The following is a 23,787-nucleotide window of genomic DNA, read 5'->3' on the forward strand; positions in this document are numbered from 1 at the left end:
ACTACAAAATCAAACAAAAAGAATTTATTTTTGCATGTTGTTCCCTCTTTTCAGTTCACTTTTTCAATTCTCTTTCTTCCCCTCTCAGGATAATCTAAGTTATACTAACATGGTGAATGATCTATCTCTTTTTCCAGCACCACCAACAGACTTTAGTGGGAGCAGGAGCAGGAGCACAAGCAAGCACTTTCCATTGCTATTTAATGGAAAAGAGCAGAAAATAGTGAAACAGTGTAGAGAGCAGTGCCTGACTGCTGCCCTCAGCTGTGTCACACAGTTACGCCAGGTACACCAAAAGCCTATACAGGCCATCATCAGTGAAGTGACTGTGTCTTCTGCACACATAGACTGTGTCTATGCACACAGCTGCAATCGTCGCCCTAAGAAGCTTGGGGCTTAGTAAGCGTGGACATAGACACTACACTAAATCCAGCCTGTGGGCACTTCGCAACATGTGCATTTGGGTTCCCGCACTCATCCCCTTGAGAGGAGGGCCACTGCTAGGCTAATCCCTGCCATTCATTCCTGGTGCCCTGCCTGCCACATGCTGCTTTCAAAGGGAACAGGCTACAGTGGGATAAGCTGGTTCAGCAGTGACGACTTATTTCTTGGCATGTTACCTATACACATACGGACGACGTCTGATCTGCTGGGGCATAACAGCGCCGTATGGCTCCTGCGTCAATGGATCAATGGATGAGCTGCCTCCATCAAAATAGCTCAAATAGCTCACACCTTGCTCTGAGGGCTCCTGGGAAAAGAAGGATACCAGGAGACTACTACAGGAGGAATGAACAGTCCTGAACTAAGCTCAAGAGAGACGCCCAGAGCCCTTCCTGAAAGGAGAGGCTCAAACACATTGCAGAACTCACCTGAAGCAGAAACTGAGACACAGATAAGTGTAAAACATCTTTACTATCTTCAGACTGTATCCAAGTCAAACCCAAAAATTCAGAAATTGATTTTGTTATCTGTTTCAATGATCAAAGCTTACAAAGAAACAGGGCTTTGGATCATTAAGGTCCTTATCAGTTGCTAGAGTTATTGTAAGAAAGATTTACTGTTACGATTACAAAACTGACAAACATACAAATAATCAAAACTTATCTTAAAATGAGAAACTACAGAAACATTCTCAAGTTACTTAAGGTAAAAGTAAGACCCAGAAGTGTTTCAGAAAAAAACCCAAACAACCAACAAAATCAAACACACAGCCATTCAAACAATTCTAACTAAGGAGATGCCTCCTGTGCTACATAGCTCTGTTGGAAATCCAATTTATCTGCCTCTTGCCCTTTCACTAGTATGCACAAAACCATTTAAGTTAGCAGCAATCTCTAGAGCTCGTCTTGTCCAAGCACCCATCTAAAAGCAAGTCCAGCCAAGTTCTGCGTACCTCCAAGGATGGAGGTACCACAACTTCTCAGGACATTTGCTCCAGTGATTTTACCTCTGATAATTTCCGTCCACCCCTACTTATACAGATTTTCCTGTGTTCCATTTTCGCTGTGGTTTCTGGTCCTTTTGCTATAGACCTCTGAGAAGGGTCTGGCCCTGTTTCCTCAGCAAGCCCCAAGGTACCTGAAGACAGCAATAAGACCTCCCATAAGCCATCTCTTTTCAAACCTAAACAAACCCAGTTCTCTCCACCTCACCTTGCACAACCTCAGATGTACTCCAGCCCCATGACCACCTTGGTAGCTCTCTGCTGGACTCAGCCCAGCATGTCCAAGTATTTCTTTTACTGAGGAGCACCAAACTCATTGTAGTTCTCCTAATGTGGTCTCACAAATGCCAAATAGAGGGGAAGGACCTGCTGGCTGTGCTTGCAAACATTACCTGGGATATGATTGCCTGTCTTTGCTGCAAGGGCACACTGCAAAATCATGCACACCTTGTTGTCCACCAATATCTACTTCAAGCAGCTACAAAGCTACTTTCTAGCCACTTGGCCTCCCAGTCTGTGCTGTTGCATGGGTTTATCCCAGCCCAGACACAGGGCTCTGCATGTGCTTCTGCAGTAAAACAAGAGGCAGCATTAAGAAGTATTATGACATGTTGCCATCTATTCTTTTACAACAGGGGAGAAAAATGGCCAGTGGAAACTAGGGCCTTTTACTGCAATCACTAACACAAAATTTAGAAGAGGAAGTCCGAGTTTAAAACTTATATTATAAAACAAAGCTATAAAATTAAAGTAATATAATTTAAAGAAATACTATGCATTACAGGTAAAATATCCCACAGCGTTGTATTTATGGTTCAAACCTTTAAAAAGGCAGCCTATGTAATACCTAGCAGCAATACTTTCCAGGAAGAATATATTGAATTTTTAAAATATTCAAGAAGTAAACATTTTAATTTATTTTCCTGAGGAAAAAAAGCAATAGACATCAAAAATGGATTCAGAGCACTTTTAGAGTCTCATATTTTCTACTTTTTGCCCTTCACATTTCCAGTCCCCAAATAATATATCACAGCTCATTTCTGAATCAGAAAAAAATGAGAGGATCCATCTGAGGACTCGCAACACTCCTTCCATTCTGGCTGAGGTTTATAATTTGCATAAACGTGAAGAAAATGCACAATATCAGCATATCAGGGCCTAAACATGCTATTATCCCACAGAATCCACAACACCCAATAATCTGTTAATCAAGCACAGAGGAATGACAAACACAAATCTGCTGCTGCACTACTCTCTTTCTTTGGAAAGAACCAGTCTTTCCTGATGCTTGAACCACCTAGACTAGAACTATTTCTGTGACACCAGGAGTCAGCAAAGAAATGGGGAGAAATAACATTATAGTGAATTACTAGAAGCAGTAATAGTACCATATTCAGGAGGTATTGAAGGAAATTTATGAGACAACTGACCACAAGATATTAACATCTCCAGAAGGGAACTGGAAACGGTATGCTCCCCTTTCTTTACGCATATCTCATCAATCATTTCAAATGCTGTGGCACAGCAGTGGTGTCTCTCCTCTTTGTTTGCAGAGTCACCATACACCACTGAAACACTGTATTTCCACACACTCCTGACAAAATGCTTCCTCCCTGCTCCTCCTTGCAAGGGAATTGTGGCTACAGAATCACAATTTACCTCTCCATTTTTCTCTTCCCTTTTCCTTCTTTTTCCTTCCACCCTCCAATCTGGTTATTTTTGGACTGCCAGTTGGGATTATTGCTCTTTTTCCCTGCTAAAATAAAAACAAACAAGAGTTATACTTCAGATTCTGGGCTTAAGCATGAGATCTGTCTCCAGCATTAAACAGTCACATTTTTGTGCCTGAGGTACAATGCTATCTCCTATGACACTGACTAAAAGCAAGCCTTGCAACTAAAGGCAAATTCTGCTTCTGGATTCACATGTGCAGTTTTCTGAGTTCTCTGGTAACCACCTATCAACCCTGAGCAGAATTATGCCCTGAGAATCCAGCACTGACTGACATATGCCGAGTCTTACAGCATGTAAAATTAGCCTTTCTGAATGGAACTCCAATGAAGTCTAGAATATGCAAAACTGAACTAGAATATTTATGACTTAAAGCACCCTTTCTGTCTGACACAGAAAGGTCATCTTTATTTCAGACCATCTTTTACTATATTTTGTTTTCTTTCCAAGCACCTTTAAGATGTACTTGCAGATGGTATATTTGTAAGGAATTTAGCATATACAAAATAATAGACAATGTAATAGTGTCAGTTTCTCACCTCTAAATGAAGGTCTGAAGTAGAAAAACCAAGATGCTTTTCCAGGAAGCAAAACCAAAGGGCCCCCCCACCCTGATCTCATAACATCACACATAAAGTCTCAGCTGAAATCAGTCTCAAGGTGTTTTAATGTACACAATATCAGACATTTCCCAAATTAAACCAAAATACCACCAAGTGTTATTCAAATGTTCATTTCTCTTCTTTTTTTTTTCTGCATTAAAATACTTTCAACTGTAAGAAGAGTTTTCCAGTACCTGAAAAAAATCCTTTTTATTGTGCAAAATTCAATATAGCAAACAGCTGACAGGAATTGAAAGAAGAGGCTAAACATTTCAGTGAAAATCATTGCATCTTTTCAGATAGAGCTGAGAACTATACATAGGCTACCTTTAAGCTTGTTGGTGACTTTGAGCACCAGACTAATGCAGTCACCCTTAGGAATACACATAATTCCTTTTCACAGGCATTTCACAGGCCCTGCCAGGCACTATCATATCCCCTTAGAAGTAACATAACCTTTCCCAGTGTATATATATCATTTTAGCACCTACATTCTGACATATAACGCCACATAAATGAATGTTTGCAGATTTTGAAATGTTCTAAAACCTTTTGCGTGCTCAGTGTATCTATTCCTGGCACACGAGTGCTAACCATTTACCTAGTGACACTTCCTCCTCTCCCCTGACGGCAGCTATGTTACACTGAAGTCTGCAGCCCTATTACACTGAAGAATTCAGACCAAATGTCTAGCCGAGTACCTGGTATAGTATTCCAGCTTGGCATAAATGTAAATGTCAACTCTGTGTTCTCCAGCTGTGCTTTCATAGGGTCAGTTAAAGAAAAGGTCACTTTTTTTTTTTTTTTTAATTTAAAGTTTATGATTAGTTTGTATCTTCATTTGAACTATCACAAGAATTTTAATTCTTAGGTTTACAAGACTGGTATCCACATTTGGATATCTTCAACATGACTCAAGCTCAGGAGAAATGACCCCTTCCAATTTAACCACTGCTATGAGAAAATTAAGTTGGTATTTATAACTCGAACTGAAGGTGTCTGTATCAGACAATGGGGCAGTTACCTTGGCTAAAATCCACACGGCACAGCACTGTGCGTGCAATGGTTGAAGACAATGGAAGCAGCATGGCTGTTCTGGTAGGACTTCTTAGCTCAGGCACCAAACTGCACAGAAGTTGTGTCTCACCAGTTCTGTTTCCAGCCATGAAAGTGTAAGCATCTACTCAGCCAGTGTTTGCAACTCTACTCCAGAAAGTTTTAGTCTCTCCTTCTCCTACTTTCTTAGGGCTAATCAAAAGAGAGAATTAATTTAGCTTCAGATACTAAGGTATTTTTTTGGTACAGAATAGCAAGAAAAAGATCTCTGAATCATTGCCAACTAGTTCCTCAGGCAGGCACCTATAACATACTAGTGAGCTGGCAATATTGTCATGAGCAAAAAAGAAATGCATATATCCATCACTGCTACACTGCAATAAAGTGCCCAAATTTAGGGATCAGAAATAAATCAAAAGCAAACATGGAGCTTACTGAGACTAATAAATTATAAGAAGTCCCCAAAATAACTTCAGAGAATTTAGTAAAACAAGGTCTGAAGAGGTAAGAGACACCATACTGTTGCTTCTGTAAGCTTACTGTGCCCTCTGTTGATCATTATAATACTCTTTACAACTACATGACAACACAGGTTTTCCCAGTGACACTTTCTTGCTCAGGACAGTCTGTGGCTGCCTAATCAATGCAATATAGCTGCACAGGCAAAGAGCATGATGTCTACAGTACCCTTTTTTATTTTATGTAGAGCGTGGAAAATTAGAGAGTGAACAGGGCAAGAGATTACAGAAAGAAAACGACTGTTTAACAGTTAAAAGTGTCAGATACTCCCCCCCAAAAACGTGCATTCTTTCTAACTACAGAATTCTTATGTAATATCAAATCAGAGCAAATAAAAGCAACCACAAAATTGTAGGTCATTGCTACATTAGTGTTTCTCATCTCAAGAATATATTGAACAAGACTTTTGATATCATTTGTAAAAATACTCAGAACTGAGGACACCACAGAACCAATGGCAGCATTGCTTTGACTATGCAATGCTGAATAATTTGGAATATAATGGAGCTACAAATAATTCACACATTCACTCAATACACACACAATACACAAGAGTATTGCTGCAGCCATACAGTACAACCGGAATATAATTCTTCTGCCTCAGATCCATAGGTCTAAATACTATGTTTATTTATCTGCATTGAAATGGCCATATGTGATACTAAATGTTTTTGGAAGGGAAAGAGGGATCTGAACAGCTTTTCCAAAGTGTATTCCCACACCTGCTGAGTTTGCCCGAGGAAGTAAAAGGGGTGAGAATTTTACTTCCTGATACCATACCAAGAGGCACACAATTTTGTCCTGGGTGTGCTAGAAAACAATAGAAGACTGAAGCACATCACATTCTAAAACTATTTATAGAATTTTGATTATTGCCTAATGGTTTCTGCCAGTTTTTTTAACAGCTCAAAGTATCAACACCAGCCTTTGGTTTAGCTTCTTTCGCATTCAGTTAGGATGGCCCTCTTTTTTCAGCCGTAACAACTACTACGAACGCAAGAGTCCCTATTTACCTTCCCACCAGAAACTCGCTGGCTGTAGTTCAGACACAAACTGTGGTGACTGATATGCTCTCAAAGACTCCATTGATATAATAAAAAAAGTTTCCTGAAAATCTCCATTGCTCTTCTCAAACATTTGTCCAATGGAAGGATAGATCAGACCATTATTACTAACATGCTGGCATTTTAAAGTTTTGTATGAATGTTTCAGGAGCTAGCTGCATACAAAGACATTCTCTGTGTTGCTGAAGATGTATTTCTTTGCTGTCATCCAGTGCTTATGTCTTCGTTTGGCTCTGTGTTGCAAAACATCTTTCCACTGATGTCTTACATACATGTATTATTTTTTGCTGGAAGTTTCTGCACTTTGTGCCTTCATGTTTTGCTTTGTCTTCCACAGTTCCCAGCTGTGAACTTTATATTTACCCTATAGGGTGTATTTGCTCTGACTGCTTGTTCATGAACATCTCTCTGGGACTGCCTTGTGTCTTATGCTGTCATCTTGCAGACATTTATTTGCAGTTACATGAATCTTCAGCTTCAGTTGAATCAGTATCTGCTGAGTCTAAATTACTTTGTGCTGATGATAAAATGGTGCTTCTTTTGCCAATGCCTGTTCCTGTCGGTGCTGATGATAAAATGGTGCTTTTGCCGATGCCTGTTCCTGTCTCTGATTAGGTTTTAACAGTCAGATGGCAATTCGTATCCTTTCACAATACCTGAAACACTAAAACAAACCCCTCTTTTTTCCCTATAATTCTGAACCTTTCAGATATATTGTTCTTTTTCTGCCTATGAACATGTGCTAAAGTGTTTTTCTCACATTGCTGAGCAGAGATTTTCCATATTGTAGTTAGTAAACTCCTATCTCCAGAAATTCCCATTTAGCCTTTCTCATGACTGCAAAACCAGAAGCCCTATCGTCACTTCAAGGCAAGAATATACAAGATGATGGAAACACTTTTGCTGTCTCAAAAGCCTTGTACACTGCTACTGAGCACGTAAGGATAAAAAGTTCATTGATGCACTGTCAATTGGAAAATGGAAAATACTCAGAATGGTTTCTGAAATGACAGTTTATTGAACTAGACCCCTGAAAGACTGAAGTGACAATAATACACACATCGATTACATTTCTAGAGTACAATTATTGTGAATATATTGAAAAGGACTTTGAAATGGGGCAGCAGAGATCCAAACACACAAAATGTATCATCTGATAAAAAGCAGAGGACTAACATATTCACTTTTGTATTTAAGTATTTAAAATCAAAATTTGTATAGGATTTGGAATATATGCCATACCATTATGGAGGCCAAGCCACAGTCCTTAATCCTCTGTCTAACTAGTATCACAATGAAATGTTATTATCAAGAAAATATCTGATGAAATGTATTTAGTTCAACCACACACTTCTTAGAACTAATAGCTAACTTCTAATTTTTAAAGATGCCCATTCACATCTTATGTTTAAATAGGAATTTGCACATAGACAATGACTATATTACCAGTGCAGCTTGTATGGCCATATGCAGATTCCAAAAGATCAGAAGTATTTGCACAATCTCCTCTCAAGAGTTTCGAGGACAAACTGACCCTAATTCCATCTAAATGATGCTAAACACATATTAATGAAAATAGTAAATTGGAAACTTGAAGAGCTTACAAAATCATGGCTACAACCCTCATAGTGAAAATTAATGCATTCCCAAGTATGCAGTTGATAGCTTAGTTTTAATAAATGTATAACAGTGTCTTCTGTAAAACCATCTCTGCAGTGGTCTGATCAATATTTATTCCAAACTACATTATGTCACTTTAACCTAGAGAGAAATACCAGCCCTTTGGACACAGAATTCGAGCACACTGCTGTCCTAATACTGTGATTAATGCTGTGAGCTACACCCTGCCTAGCCTTCCTAATCTCTGGGCTTTCTAATTTATAGCAGAGATGGATAGGCTATCAGTGGGGAATTATGAGGATTACTAGCTGTTTATCTCTCCTTTGCAGAGACACTTTGCTGCTTATGGAATTACCATAAACCCTCCAGCTACAGGGCCACTTCTATACTTACCCAGAAATGTAGCTACCTACTGGGCACAAAATTTTTTGATAGCCAAAATATTAGAAAACGTTGGAGTTGATGGATGCATTTTTTTTTTTTTTTAAATGATTTGAACATACTGTCAAGACCTGTCACGTTACTTCAGTGGTAATTTGTCTGCAGGTTATCTTGCATTCACTTGAAATCCAGTGCTGTGATCTTGTCTACACTAATTAGAGTTCAGCATTAAGGCCTGGAGGTTGCCCTCAAGCATCACCACAGGTGAAACCATTAAACATGTATACCAAGCCGTTTCTGCACTCATGGCAAGTTATGTAACCCATTTCAAAAGATTTCATCTTTATGGCCACCAGGAATGTTACTGACTTTCCTACTATCTGATAATTAAGGGTTTCCTCAATGCTTCTGCAGGAAGTTCTTATGCTGTGGAGCACAAGTTTCATTCTGGGGTGAAACTAATCAAAGAGTTTGAGGGGAAAACGTATATTATTTGTTTTAGTTTCCTGAAGGAGGAAGGAAGGAAGGAAGTCGTCCTATAATATTTATCACTCTACTGACTTCTAAAAATCTGAGTCCGTACAGAACAACTTTGCTCGTTTCAGAAGAAACTAAGAAGGAGAACCATCAGTAAGATAAATGTTAGCCCTCGTACTGAATAGCTTCAATACTACAAGTGTTGTCCAACAATACCTATTATATATGGTCTGCATTTATAGCCAAGGTATTTATAGTCAAGGTACCTCTGTAACCACAGTTTAGTTAAGTGATGATTTGAGCACTAACATTCAGCTAATTTGTCTGTATTTCATATTGCTTAGATAGATAAAACTTTAGCATGTTCTTACTCAACTCCTCATCGTTTGCCACTGAGCTAAAACTTTGTCTTTATTACTTTACCAGCCTGCTACATAAGACACATTAAGAACAGTTAATTCAGCAGGTTTGAGTCTCTTAATTCTATGCATCAAAATAGTTGCATGCATATTTATAAACATAATAAAAGGATGTACAACACAAAGATACTTTCACACTCAAAGTCACAACATAGCCTTTGATTGTCATTGTACAGTCATTTGTATTTGTCTATGCTTACTTTATATTCAAAGACTGTAACAAAAGAAAATTGCTAAAATATAATCATTGGTTAAAATAAGAACTCTTTTATTCTCTCTGTTATCTTCATTCAGTTGTTTCTGATACCTATACACATCTTTTGAAATACTTGATTTTTTTAAGACTTAAAAAAACCACCACAAAACCAAACCACTTCATGCCTGAATTCCTTTCAGAACATTATAAAATGTCTCAGCACATAAAACACACAGGTGTAGTCATCCAGGTTCTTCCTTCAAGGTATCACATATTGTAATAAAAACCAAAAATACAACTACCAAAGGGGAGAACCCCCACCCAGGAACCAGATAGAACCATCCCAGTCTCAGCTCACATTTATGCAACACTGTCATGCCAACTTCTGCAGTTTTATTGCATCATTTAATCTCTGGCCAGCTCCTCAATGAGTATGAAACAACAGAAATTCATTCCTACTTTCTCATTTTTTAGTACTTCCTCAGCCATCTTCTGCAGCACAGGACCCCAGTTGCCTGCTGGGACCATCTAGGCTTGTCGTAACTAATTAATTCCCTACCATCGCAGTGGCTTTGCACACTGAAGATACTTTGGTCTTTCCTATTCTCTGAGCCCTAAGTTTAGTGTCTGAGGGAAGGAAACTATTTTGTCTGAATAAAGGTACTTGGCTGAAAAGAAGGATATCTACATGAAATTTAAGAAGACATGAGAACATACTATTCACCCAGTCCAGCCTCACACCCTACGAAAGCCTGCTAAAAAAAGGGCTACTATAAGTGAGCCTCCGTTTCACTGAGCCATGTTAAGTCCATGCCTTAGTGTGCTGCCATATCCTAGTAACAGGATGAAATCACCTTATTTTCCTCTGTCCTGGGTTTGTTTGCTTTTCTGACAGGGCATGCTAAAACACACCAAGCTGTTTGGATTTGTCAAGGCACAATTGGCTAGATACAGAAAAGCAGAATTTGGAACCTTTCCAATAGGTTCTTGAAATCTAATAGCAAATTTACATAAGACGTGAGGTTTTACTTTAAAAATGGATCATCTAAATGAGTATGTGCTAATGGATGAAACATGGATAAGTCATGTTATCAATACAACTCGCACATTTCTCAAATGTCCATCACCCTGGTCCCACTAAAGCTGTTCTTGTCAGTTCTGATGTACATATCTCAGCACTTCTCACATTCACCTGCTGACTACTCCACACTAGACTGTATCCCAGGGACATAGCCTGTATTAGCAAGGGACAACAGCATAGCTTCAACACCAGCAAAACAAGCCACCATTCCTTTGTGCACAAGGAGGACAGAAATTTGCTGCTGACAGCTGCAGTGCTAGCTCCGCTGCTCTGGTGAGTATGCACATGGGCAAGCATGAAGCCATTCATAGCCCTTCCAGATCACCTCTCTGCTGTGGATGAGTCCATGAGCACTGCCAGCTGAATGCTTGTGTACCAGTACTTAATGGGTGGATAGTGAGGAGACAGCTGTAAAGCTGGCTACTTGAGTTTTTATGTCCACATTATTGTTTGGTTTTGCTTTTATTAGCTTTGCTGTATATGTTTTTTCAAATGCAAATTGTGAGGCTTTCTTATCTCTTAAATGAAAAAGTATGTTAAATTACGTAGTCACTCAAGAAATGTGGATGATAAAAACATACTAAACCATATTCCAACAAAACTTTATGGACTCTTTTTCATTTTAGAGGAAATACTAGGTATACTTTCCATCACTGCACTGGGAGACAGGGTGAATTTTACCCTACTGCTATTAATCTCTTTTATTCGCATGTGGAATAGCAACACAGATCAAATGTCTACTGCAGTTGGGAGTTTCAGTATTCTTTGCATTTTATGTAGTTTCCTTTTTATCTGGCAGCATAAGTCCTTGGTAGGGTATGTGTGTAAGGAGCAAATTCTGGTTACAAACAGACAACTGATCAGGAGGAGGCCTATGAACTACCTAATTCATTTCTTCACATCATTCTGTATTTAGGACGTGAAGGTTAAGTCTAGCTACCAATGTGTGTATCAGTCAATACCAAGGGTTTTTTTTTTTTTGTTTTGGCATTTTTTAACGTAGTTCTTCAAAGCAAAATACACTGAAGAGAGATGAACTCTTACTCCCAATCAGGCAAACACAAATACACCATCTCTGACAGTGTTAAAAAGGCTTGTGCAGCTTAAAGGGATGTAGCACACTGCTAACCTACAACAGTGGCACTACCTTTACATCAGAACAGTTGAAAACCTACTGCAAATAAGAAGATGGTCTGTGATGTTTTTAAAAGGGTAAATTATTTTCCTTAGAGAGTGCTAGAATTCACTTATTTTGCTGCCTTAGAGAACTACAGAATATAAGAAAATTCCTGATTTTTACACTTTTCTATCTAATAATTTTTAGTCTTCTTACTATTGCTCTAAATACAAGCAGACTATTTCAAGTTCACGCTCTTCATCCAAACTGAAGTTTTCTGTTTAGGAATCAAGAGCTACTATTCTGTCTTCACTGTAAACAACTAGTCATTGCAAAGTAATTGCCCCTGTATTTTCAAAACTGTATAAAAGTATAACAAGTATCATTGAAAAAGAAAAATTAAGAGCTAGGTGTGACTGTGTGACAAAGTAGGGACCCTGTCCTGGCAGGAATACAAGGGCCTATAGTTCTCTAATACATTTACAAGCTTCATTCCATTATGAAAAATGACTGCCATTACTAATTTTTTCTGATTATTTGCATAAGATTGGAAATGAGGCACCGTCAACATGAAAGGAATTCAAAGAGACACCTTCCTATTATCCTGCTAGCCTATGTCACACCACTGTCCATTATATTTATTACTTTGCTGAGCTGGGCTTCCCAAAACAAGCAAACTGATAGAATTACTACCAAGCAGTTGCCAAAATGATGATAAATATTATTACAAACTAGTGCTTCTCATAAAACAGGTATAAACCAGATTTCCCTTGACACGCACTGCAAAAATCCCTCCTTGGCTCAGATGCTAGCTACTGCTTGAAAAACATCACCTGGCTCTGGAGATAAAGTTCATGCACTGATCCTTCCCAGCTGAGGCCACCACGTAGCTATTCTTACCTTCGGATTACCCACAAATGTTGGCAGTGATGATGTCTTTCTAGAAATATCTGCACTCTGTTAAAACACACTCAGCCACATCTTATTCCTGAATTACTCCTTTCCCTTCCCTCCTCCAACACCCACAGTCACTCCTCCTCCTCACACCTCCTCCCTTAACTCCTTTAGTTAAAAGTTTATATACAGAAAACAATCAAAGTAAAGTTTTACACTTAAAATGAAAGAGTCACTGGTGTACTGGTGCAGAGTATCACAGACATATGATAGGAAGGAGGGGAGTTTCGTTTCCTCCTCACAGATCTTCAGACATCACAGATGAAAGTCAAAGAGTGAAAACATGAATCTGAAAGACAATTCTGCCTAGCAAAGAGTAACATCACGATTAAGGACAAAAATATCATAAAAAAATAAGCCAATGCTTGCTGGAAGATATTCAGGACAGCCAGGTTAAATGAGGTATAAGCTGTAATCAAAATCGCAACCATCAAGCTGGAAAGACTGGAAAAGAAAATGAAGACAGGAGTGCTCTTCTGGGGTGAGATTAATGTGCACTGAATACAGCAGCAGTGAGAAGACTAAAACCTATCTAATGCAGATTATATAATGCTGCATAGTCAAACATAAAAGAGAGCTTTCTTCAAGTTGGAAGCATTAGTGTTCAGGAGTGCACTCAGCTGAAGCAGAAGAGCAGGCCCTTTGTTGCTCACAGGAACTGCTCCATGGGATCTGCAGTGGTACCAGCTCCTGGTGCCATTTGGAAACTGACATGAATAAGAGACTTGACAGGAAATGGAAAAGGCACCTGCAAGAGTAAGTCTAGAAAGCTTTTATCTGAGGTCTCAGCTATGCTTGATATACCACCAAGGTAATAAAGGTGGAAAAGGTAAACAAACACATTCTCCCAAGCTGGTGTGCAGCTTTATCCTCATGTTAAATCAAGATGTTGGTGCCATAACAAACCTAATTCTTTTATGGTAGAAATTTATCTCAGAACTATTTTTATCAATGAAAAAAAAATCAATTAGAACAATAAATTATCAGGTTTTTACTTGTGATATTTGCAATCAAATATGAATGGCAGCTAGCAAGAACATCAGCTACTGATGAAGCTCATGCTGACTCCAAACTTGGCACTTAGAAATCATCCATGATGAATTCATCTTTCTTTTATTAAGGCCAGAGAATTCAGAAAATGAGAGAAATGGCTGTCAGTTATTTCCTTTTCCTTGCGAAAACCTGCTCGTTCTATTCTTTTATGTATGTAAATTATGCTAATAAAAGGCATCCTATATTTTTATTTCACCTTCCCATAAGACCTGATTAAAAGTGATAGTATTAAGTACACAAATGATGCATTGAACAGAAGATGTGTGTACCACGGGACACACGGTAGGGTTCTGTGATACATGTTTACGCATAACTTGATTTATCCATTGGCAGGTAAATAGGAGCTGTTAATACTCAGGAGACTTTTGCTGAAGAAGCTAGAGTGGCCTAGGTTGTTCTAATTCATTAATGGAGAAGGTATTGCACAACTCGTCATACATAACAGTGCCTTCTTGGGACTGCTGAGCCTGCTATGTGCTGCTCTAACAGCAAAACCCTCTTGAATTCCGTTATCCGGTAATTAGGGGTTACTCTGGCCAGGGGAATAAAACCCCAGCATAAATCGGGGACAACAAAACAGCTCCTGTTCTCCTTCCTCCTGTGCTCCTGGGGCTGGTGAATCACATCTGGGAACTTGTATATTGTGCCAAATGAGCGTGTACCCACAAGCAGAGTGCAGAGGAGCCTTCGTGCTCCTCTAAGGTGTCGCATGGGATTTGGCTGACGTTTGGTGGCTCAGAGCCACAGAATCACTAAATTGGCTCATATTTGTCATCACACTGTCCACTCAAAACTTTAATGGTTAAAAACCAGGCTGATCTGGAAGATTCTTTGTATATAATACTCATAATACTCTTCTAACTTCCATAGAGCCTCACATTCTCCACCCATCAGAAAGATGTCCATGAATCAGCATGAAGATTTCAACAACACAGAAAGCTACGGTTTTGCACAAACATTAAGGCAGGTTTTGCGTACATGTAGTGGGTTTGCATGGCAAGATTTTGGTAGTGGGGGGGCTACAGGGGTGGCTTCTGTGAGAAGATGCCAGAAGCCTCCCCCATGGCTGATGGAGCCAGTGCCAGCCGGCTCCAAGACAGACCCGCCGCTGGCCAAGGCCAAGCCCATCAGCAGTGAAGGTAGCACCTCTGTGGCAGCATATCTGGGCAGGAGGGGGAATCGGTGCCAGAGAGAGAGAGAGGAGTGAGACTAAGTGAGAGCAACATCCCCGCAGCCCCCCAGGTCAGTGCAGGAGGGGCAAGGGGGCTCCAGGCGCCGGAGCAGAGATTCCCCTACAGCCCGTGGTGAAGCCCATGGTGGGGCAGGCTGTGCCCCTCAGCCCGTGGGGGTCCATGGTGGAGCAGATCCCCACCTGCAGCCCATGGAGGTCCATGGTGGAGTAGATCCCCACCTGCAGCCAATGGGGACCCCATGCTGGAGCAGGTGGGTGCCCAAATGTGGCTGTGATCCCGTGCGAAGCCCACACTGGAGCTGGGTCCTGGCAGCACCTGTGACCTTGCGGGGGACCCACACTGGAGCCAGCTGTGCCTAAGGGGCTGCGCCCTGTGGGGAGGGACCCACACTGGAGCAGAGGAGGAGTGAGGAGGAAGGAATGGCAGAAACAACGTGTGATGAACTGACCACAACCTCCATTCCCCATCCCCCTATTCCATCATGAGTGAAGTTAAGCCTGGGAAGAAAGAAGGGCTGGGGGGAAGGTGTTTTTCTGATTTGAATGGTCATAAATTAAACTAATTTCCCCAAGTTGAGTCTCTTTTGCCCATGATGGTAACTGGTGAGTGATCTCTTCCTGTCCTTATCTTGACCCACGTGCCTTTTCTTGTGTCTTTCTCTCCCCTGTCCAGCCGAGAAGTGGAGTGACAAGAGTGGCTTTGGTGGGCACCTGGCACCCAGCCAGGGTTAAACCACCACAGTATGCTTGATACATAAACAGATGTGGGGAGAAAGATACAATTTTTGGACCTAAAGACTTTCTATTTCTCCAATTTCCCTATAGTTTACATTGGAAGATTCTACCATATGTTTAATTTAGACAAAGCTTATTTAGAAACTGCCAGCTTTACAGGAAGTTTTGCAGAACTGTATGACTAAAAAAATACTTATGATCTGGGAGTTTAAACTGCCCTTCTACAGATTCAGTTATACAAGAAATATAAAATTATTTCTGGCCAATGCAGTCAGTGACTTCAATGAAGCAGTTCTCTTTAATGACAAATTGCCCAGATTTCCCATTTCATATGGCTATTTTGCACCCTGTTATTCCTGAAAATAAAGAATAAAATCAGTCAGCACTCCAGGCTGTCACTGTTTACTGTTTAAGAACAGGCTGAGTGTATGATGTGCACCTGCATAAACTCAGATAAAGGGCATAATTTGGTTAGACATGATAAGCAAGAACTTCCCACAATGATTCTGTAGGATCGATTTATGCTGTCATGATCCACTCAGGCATTTTATACTTTCTCTTTCCACATTTTTCTTTGGACGCTTTTTCTTCTGTGAGATTAATTTGTTTAGCATTGCTAATTTCTAGTGGATGTTATATTTGAATATCCTAAAGCTAGGAAAATGTGTAGAAATAATCTGAGATTAACTGCAACAGATGCTCAAACGCAATTCAGTTTTCTAGAACTGCAATCTGACAAAGCAGTAAGTCACTCTAATGTATAAAGGAAGAGTTACGAGTATGCACATTCTCAAGAAACGTCTGAGGCATACTAATCATAATTAATATTCATTCCAAAACTCAGCTTCAGATTCTTGAGATGGAATTATAATGGCATGCAGGAATAAATCTGAAGACTCCCAAAAATACAGAGGTAGTACAGGTAGTCTAGATTTTAATTTTGCATATGTTCTCTGTATCTTGTTATTTATGCTTACTGCTTTCCTACTGCATTACTTGCTCAAAGGCAATGCTACAGGCAGTGAAGTGGGCCACAGTGGAAATACTCATTACACAGTCCCTCTTTTTTTGGGGATGCCAGGTTGCAACTGAAATGTTGGGTGGTACTAGTAGGGTGAGTAAGGCCACTGAAAAGGGAGTCAATATCAAAACAGAACTGCAAATTTTAGTACACTAAATCTAGTGACCTCATTTGCGGCTAATCCAGACATGAATTCAGCTATGAAACAGTCAAAAATAGTTTTTTTCCAGTAAGAATATGGTATAGATCTCAGGTGATGTTGTGTTAAAGGGAAGCCTAACAACAAAGATGAAACAAAAATTTTCCTGCTTCTTTTAGCAGAATATAGAAAACAATAGAAGAATGTAAAGGCAATAGTAAACATTTACTATACGATTAACTTCACAGACAAAACAAGTATCTCACTGGCCATCAGCAAAATCATATTGCAAATACTAAAATTACACTAATTTTCCTTTTTTTTTTTTGTTTCTGTTCGTATCCACAGAACTTACAGCTGCCAACCTGAGGACAAGCAGACAAGTTTCATATGATCAGAGAACATCATATCCTCTGGGGCTCAGTTTTATCAGATATTGAACACCAAAAAGAAGCATATTTCATGTTCACATTTTGATCTGTGTGTTCAGATTTTCATCATTCTCACTTATTCAGACTAATACTGCCTCTCTTTGATACTCAACTGCAGCCACAGTTGAAATTACACAGCTAGGGCTAAGACTATACAAATTTCTAATATAAAGCACTGCACCATTGGTTGGATGAAAAGATGCAAGTTACAGCAGAAAAGAAAACACTGCTTTCTGACATTTATCCTTTACACATAAAGGTGGTTGAAGAAAAGTCAATCAATAATTAAAGATTTTCTTAGATTAATTTTCTTAGTCAAGGAAAGGATTTTTTTCCTTTTCGACAATGTTATTATTACCAAAAAATCCAAATAAATCCTGAAGTAATGAAAACATATTTGTTTCTTAAGTGTTTGGTTTTTTTTTAAAAGGGAAAACCACAATTAATCAAAGTAATATACAATGTGTAAATTTAAATACATTATACTTAAAATTTATTTAAACATGTGCTAATAGGTCAGTGAAAGTGCTTCTGTTGGAATCAGACCCTAAGCAATACCACCGCAGAATCCAGTGGAGGAGAAAATTACTTAGTTTAAATTATTAAAATTAAGAAATGTATATGTCACATAATAATACCTTGGAAATTACACATGTGCGCTATATATTATGCATTTTATGTTTAACTAATATTTTCATGAAATACCAGAAACTGTGATTAATAAAATACAGTTTTAAGCTATCTCACTGACACCAATAATAAAGCATTCAGCCTGAACTTTGCATAGTTCAAGACATCCACAGTTCATTACTTCATAGCCAAAATAGTATTTCCTGATGTAAAAAGATGACAATAGCCACTTTAGTTGGTAATACTTCCTCTGAAGAGTAAGATATCCAGTCATCAGAAAAAGATGAAAATAATTTTCCATCATCATGCATTACATAGAGGACAGGTTATTTCTAGGGATTACAATTCATATTCTTATATGGCACAAAGAACACTTTTTTTTCTCATGTGATTTTCATAATTTTATTGCATTCCAAGGAACTGCCCTCTTTCCTCCTCCCAGACTCCCTTCCCACCTTACTGTGGCAAAGCTACATAGAGATGCTGAAAACCTGAGAATGAGCAAAGAATCCTAAGAATGAGCAAATGATAACCACTATCCTTGAAACCAAAAGCTCTCTCAGAAGAAAAGTTAAGGGATAAACTGGTCAGTTTCTGGTGCCACAGAACAATAGAAATTTAGTAATAGGAGTCATTAGCAGCCAAGATGAGGCAAAACCAGCTTTTAAATAAAAGGAAGATGTTTTCAATAGTAGGGACAATTGGCCAAGTATTTTCCATAATTGCTCCATTCATGAATATGTTACAAATCCAGGGCATAAACATTTTAAGACAACGTGCTCAGCTAAGCTCAAGACCTCAGCTACTGTAAAGTATCCAGGTCAGCCATCCAATGTTATTCAGCTTTTTTTATTACAAACTGTCTAAATATTTTTAAACTTATTTCAAATTGTAAGAGTTTTATTAGGTTATATTACTTTATCAGAATTTTTAATAATACACCACAACTGTAAATGGACTGCAAATTGTTCACAGCTCTGAGTCATCTTCACTTCTGAAATATTTGTAATGTATCATAAAACACATAAAACTACTGCATCCAATTAAGTAAATACTAGAGATAGACTTAAAGACAAAACAAAGCTGTGCCAACAAAATTTAGGTACTTATTGAATTGAGAATAGAACTGCTCAGAACGTTTTGTTGACTTGGTATTTTCTGGTCAAAAGGCATTTAACTAGAAAATACTTTTTCTTTGAGTGACATATTTTGGGTGGAAGTATGAATTTCAATGTATCCCAAAGAACAGAGGCAAATCATATTTTAATAATTTACTAAAAATAAGGTTAATTTCTTCTTAACCTACTTGTTCAGAAGAGTTCCTGTGTGATTGGTGGCAATGAAACTACCAAATTCCACCTTGCCTTCCAGCCTTCAAGTTTTTTGTACCTCACTGTTTTTAGTATGGTTAGGCATGCCTTTCTCCCAGAAACCTTCAGTGTGTTTCAAAAAAGCCAGAGCTCTATTCCCAAAGTACAGGCAAATTTCAAATTCATTTCATTGCCTATGAAGAGAGCTTACACAATTAAAGTAGCCCTGATGACACTCATTTGTTAAACAAGCTAAATCTTCCACCAGAGGTCAGTCTCAGAAGAAAGGTTGTTTGGAATAAATGAATAAAAAGGGAGAAAAAGTCTACTTAAGTACTACTGAACATAACACAAGGCTGTTAATCTCTTTTCAATTACTATTAGCTCATTATATTCCCTTCAGTTTCAACACTCAAATACCTAGATACATTATGTTCCATTAATACAGGTGACTGAGGAAGCTGGGGTGACTTCGTTTCAGAACTACAAAAAAGGTGCTGAATGCAAGAACAGTAAAAGTGTAAAATAAATGTGGGGTAGTTTATTAAGTACCTTTAACAGAGACAGTCCCATAGTAACATTAGATTTTTATTATTTTAACTTACTAACTGCATTGTTTAATTCTGCCTCAGATATGAGCCTTCCACATTCTTCTGTGGTGTTAGTAGCTACATGAGTTCATCTTCATTTTATTGTGACTATTTTGTAAAATTGAATTCATATCTGAAACAAATAGCCTGCAGTATATGCATCTATAAAAATATAATTTCCAGGTAGTGACTTATGTTGAGGATATTAGTTTAGCAAATGCTAAAATAAAATACTTTGGAGTGATAATTTTGATGATAGTATGAGGAAAAAGAGGACATCTGTCATTATGCTTTTCTCACTCTTTCTGAAATCTGGTTGAGTTTCAGGAACAGATTCCAATGCAGAGCAACTCATTTGAGAGAAAAGCAGCCCCTCTGTTTTAGCAAAAATAATCTCCCCATTAGGAAAAAACAGGAAGCTTTAGCTAGTAAAAAAACCCCCAACCCTAGGGAACGGGAAAAAAAATAATTCCTTTTAATAGTCATCATTCACAGTCAGCTTTGTGAGAGACAGCATACATACTAAATATGAAAAAAGGCGAGAGGAAGATCCACCTCTGTTTTATCTCTATTGTACCTTTTATCAGGAGTAGGGTGCTGAAGTCCAGAAACATGGTGTTCATACCATTGCAAACAGTTTTTCTGGAAGAACCACACAAACAAGATTACCCTATAGCATGACAACCCTAACCACCCTAACCAGACTTAAATCCTAAGTACTGTTATTCTGAGATGCCTTAGAGAAGTCAATTCTGTAGTATATTTGTACTGTAAGGAAAAAAAAAAAAAAGAAATAAAAAGGAGTACAGCATTATCCATTGACCATTACTCTCTTTAATAAGCCATATACTGCGTTTCTTGGGACTGAAGTTCTCTAAGCTCAAAAAACCAGCCCATCGCAGGAAAAAACATCTCTATAAATTCCTACTCATGCACTTCAAAATTGTCAATCAACCCCTTTATTTTAGAATATGAGGAAGGATTTGTTTCTTTGACTTTTTAGTGGTTAACCATTGCACTAAAACTGCCTAGAAAAGAGATATTCCATTTGCAGTGGATGCAGTTAATGAAACAGATAATATTCTGTCAGCATGGTAAAATCACTAAATAATTTAATTCAAACTTTCTAAACTAAAAAAGCATAAGTAAGTTTAAACTATACCAACCTTATTTGATATCAACGCATTTATTGCATAATGCCCTGAAATCCCTTGTACATCTTGCTCATACACTCCCATATATATTCTGTCTTTCCATGATTGTTTCAGTGATGTAGTATTTTTTGTAGTCTAAATGTTACTTCAAGATTAAAACTATGAATTACTATAATTACAACATTCCAATACATAAATTACTTTTAGTAATTTCATTGTGTTATGCACTGATCACTGATTCAAAGGTAGTATTAATTCCAGAGGTGATCCATCACATTACAAATGTAATTTTTTCACATGCAGCGAGAATAAATCTCATCACTTTACTATCTTTCAAGACATCACTACTCCTAAAGACAAAATGATTTACCGACTTTGCTGACCTATTTTTCTTCTAAAAATTTAGAACCATCAGAAATATTTAATGACTTGATTTAAAATGCTGAAATGGAAGCACACCAAAAGCATATTAAAAAGCTGGTTTTTCCCCAAGAATTAACACCTGTCAAATTAATAGGTTTTGAAGTGAAAGACTTCACATCCATTTCCACTTGCAAGTTTGCAAGTAAACACTGTAAAAGAAATGTGTCTTATTTCTAAAGAAGCATGAAAGCACCACGTCCCTTTCCGACTCTGATTTGTCTGCAGTAAGACTTCACTATGGAACCCCCAAAAGCTAATCATGCATGAGAATTAACCCCTCTCCTTTGGAAACTACTGGCCATAATTTAGAGAGATGCAAATGATATTTCTGAAATTGATTTAACTATCACAGCACTAAATAAATAATAATAAAATAAGTTTACAAGCTTTGCTATGTCCTTTCCAACCAAGAGGATAAATGTTAACAGCTGCAGTTGCCCAGGTACGTTATACAAAAAATAGCTCTGTTCTGTGGCTAAGATATATAACACACCTACAACCTCAGCATGATGGAACAAACCACAATCCAAATGTTATATCTAAGATACTTTGCCCAATAAAACTCTATGCAAGTACTAACAAAATTATTGTTTAATTACAAACATCAAACTTCTTGAATAGGAATTCAAAATACACACTTATAATACCACTCTCATTAGGGTGATATCTTCTTTAGGCAGCACAGTCACAGCTGACCAATGTTAGTCTATCCTCAGTTAAAAAAACACAGAAACAATACCCACCCCCCCAAACTACCACCAATTCTTTTTAAACATACAAATCTCTACTTTAGGTTATCTTCTATGAACATTGGCCATATAGGATTGAAAGGTAACGTGGTTTTAAATATCTGAGAAATGTCAGCAATGTCTCTATTGAAGAACATTTCAAGTAAATGTCAAAATGCATTAGAGGAAAGAAATATCAAACAGTAGGTGAAAGATGCAGTAGAGGAACAAATAGGAATCAAGCATATCTATATATATTTTATAGTTAGATGTGTTCACATAAATAAAACCTCCAGCTAGAACTAATGATTGTGTATAACTGAACACTTTTAAAAATTAGAAATAATTAAATATATCACCCCAATTCACTAAACAAGATGAAAATGTTAAAAAAAAAAATATTTTCTTTATGAAACTATTTATAAATGCATGAAATGTTTTCTGCATGTGTGCACTCTCCAGAACCAATTTAACTATGTGTACGTTTATACAAGTCTATGCTATTGACAACCTATTTGATCAGTTCAAGATCCAAACAGAACAAACTTCAGAGGTGGTAGCTTGAAAATAGCAGAGCACATGGGAGTTGGATATTAAAACAGCAAAATGAAATACATCTTTTGTAAAGTTTTAGTGATCACCAGTGTTACACAACTTGCTTTATTTACTACTAAAGGGAAAAATCTTGAAATATATTAAATAATAGTACTACTGTAATCAAATGTTTATGAATTATAATGGCATGCTTCTCATAAACTAGTATAAGACAGTGTTACAACGGTTAAAAGACCATCAACAGTGTGAAAAAGTACGAAAATAATTTTGAGCCATGGCCAATGACACTAGAAAACTCATTCTGATTAATACCAACTGACCTGTATTGTCCTGAATGAATGACTGAACATAGTTAAGTTCTTGCAGACATCCTTTAAGATTTTGATATAACTAAGAAAAGTTCTTTTGGTAGTTATGTGATACCTTTCCTGGTCACAGTCCACCAGAATTTTATTCTTTCTAAGTTGTAGGAAAAGAACTGTGGCATTGCAAGCACACTAAATTGTGGCTGTTCTTGAAGCAACACAAGTTCTAGCATCCTACCTAACCATACTCCACATGTCTAGCTTTTTTAGGAAGTAGGTCAGCAGCTCAGTGGTACATGGCCTGCGATACAGATAGGAGCAATCAAAATTCAAACACTCCTAGCCACCTTTCTGCTTAAGTATGCAAAGCAAGATCACGGCTCCTGTGTTTCAGAGCCTGCTCAAACGCCGCTTTTCAAATTCATTCAAAATCCATCAAATTCACTGTTGATTTTATTATTGTTCTACAATAACTATGCTTTACTATTGTATTTATTTTCAATACATACATTTTCAATTCCTTTAAAATATGATTTTTATCTGAAACACAACTATAATACAGGTTCTCTATTTGTGTAGTGTTTTGCATACTTTTGAAACGTCCCTTGTTTTTACTCACCAGTAAAAAATTTGAGGTTTTCGACTTTCCTTTTCATTTTTACCAGCTGTTTTATAATAGTGGCAAAGACAAAAAGTAATTCAGAATCTTTTTCTGTAATGCAGCTCTCACCCCATACAAATGTATCATAATTCAAAGTTTAAGTAATTATTTTTGCGCAGGCAAAGCTAGCAGTATATGCCAGGTTGTCTGTAATATGTATCTTGTGATTAAAGAAATAAAGTATGGCTTTAATTAG

The 23,787-nt window shown here is 37.8% G+C and overlaps 1 protein-coding gene across 2 annotated transcripts in view; it reads right to left on the reverse strand.

The window, feature by feature from the left end:
* Nucleotides 1–23,787, reverse strand: part of DLGAP1 (DLG associated protein 1) — a 429,880-nt gene that overhangs the window by 309,178 nt on the left and 96,915 nt on the right. The window contains exon 1 of one of the 2 annotated variants that reach the window (XM_056333021.1): nucleotides 3,107–3,205. The exons of the other annotated variant lie outside the window; for it this stretch is intronic. The gene's annotated coding sequence lies outside the window, so the exon portion shown is untranslated. Of the gene's footprint in view, nucleotides 1–3,106; nucleotides 3,206–23,787 lie in introns of those variants that run through there. 2 annotated transcript variants of the gene reach the window in all.

Source organism: Falco biarmicus, chromosome 3 (genome assembly GCF_023638135.1).
Source record: "Falco biarmicus isolate bFalBia1 chromosome 3, bFalBia1.pri, whole genome shotgun sequence".
Classification (NCBI taxonomy): Eukaryota; Metazoa; Chordata; class Aves; order Falconiformes; family Falconidae; genus Falco; species Falco biarmicus.